This window comes from Alexandromys fortis, unplaced genomic scaffold (assembly GCF_014885135.2).
Source record: "Alexandromys fortis isolate MF-2015 unplaced genomic scaffold, M_Fortis_MF-2015_v1.1 scaffold_179, whole genome shotgun sequence".
Lineage (NCBI taxonomy): Eukaryota > Metazoa > Chordata > Mammalia > Rodentia > Cricetidae > Alexandromys > Alexandromys fortis.
Genome location: NW_026068062.1, coordinates 980,436 through 981,729, shown reverse-complemented (window position 1 = coordinate 981,729; position 1,294 = coordinate 980,436). Strand labels below are relative to the sequence as shown.

General features: G+C 39.9%; 1 pseudogene; it reads left to right on the top strand.

The window, feature by feature from the left end:
• Window positions 1-384: 384 nt before the first annotated feature.
• Window positions 385-816, top strand: LOC126487505 (40S ribosomal protein S24-like; annotated as a pseudogene).
• The last annotated feature ends 478 nt before the right edge of the window (window positions 817-1,294 follow it).

Here is a 1,294-nt window from a genome sequence, read left to right as displayed (position 1 = left end):
TGTGAAAATCTTTGTCAAGGATATCCCCCAGCGTCCTCATTTACAACCAAAGACTAGTCCTAATAGTAGTAGAGATTGCGTGCTCCAGACAACATTCTCTTTGTAGGTCTTTGTTTGTTTGCTTAGTTTTATTGTTTCTAAATGGATCAAAAACCTCAACATAAAACCAACCATACTAAACCTTATAGAGGAGAAAGTTGGAAGTACACTTGAATGCATTGGCACAGGAGACCACTTCCTAAATATAACACCAGTAGCACAGACCCTAAGAGCAACAATTAATAAATGGGACCTCCTGAAACTGAGAAGCTTCTGTAAAACAAAGGACATGTTCAACAAGACAAAACAATCTTTTCCTGCTTTGCGGCAGTCATCACGAATGACACAGTAACAATCCGGATCCAGAAGTTCATGACCAATCATCTGCTTCAAAGAAAACAGATGGTTATTGATGTCCTTCACCCTGGGAAGGCCACAGTACCAAAGAAAGAAATTCGGGAGAAGTTAGCCAAAATGTACAAAACCACACCAGATGTCATCTTTGTATTTGGATTCAGAACTCATTTTGGTGGTGGGAAAACAACTGGCTTTGGCATGATCTATGATTCTCTCGATTATGTAAAGAAGAATGAGCCCAAACATAGACTTGCAAGACATGGCCTTTATGAGAAGAAAAACACCTCCTAAAAACAGTGAAAGGAACTCAAGAATAGAATGAAGAAGGTCAGGGGGACTGTGAAGGCCAATGTTGGTGCTGGCAAAAAGCCAAAGGAGTAGATCCACGGTGACTTGATCTGCTGTGATATGCAGACAATTCCCCAAAGGGCAAATAAACTAAGAGCTTGTGTGTCTGGAGTCTGCAGTTTATTGGGTATTAGAAGTATCAGGTGGCTGAGCTAGAGAGATGGCTCAGGTTAAGGGCATTGACTACTCTTTCAGAGGTCCTGAGTTCAATTCCCAGCAACCACATGGTGGCTCACAGCCATCTATAATGAGATCTGGTGCTCTCTACTGGTGTGCAGGCAGAACACTGCATACATAATAAATAAAATTTTTTGAAAGAAAAAAAAAGACAAAACAGCAGCCTACAGAAAAGAAAACAATCTTCATCAATCCCACAATGGACAGAGGGCTGATCTCCAAATTATACAAAGAATTCAAGAAACTTGTCATCAAAAGAACAAATGATCCAATAAAAAAAAATTGGTACAGACCTAAATGGAGGGACTCTCAACAGAGGAATCTAAAATGGCTGAAAGAAACTTAAGGAAATGCTCAACATCTTTAGTCATCA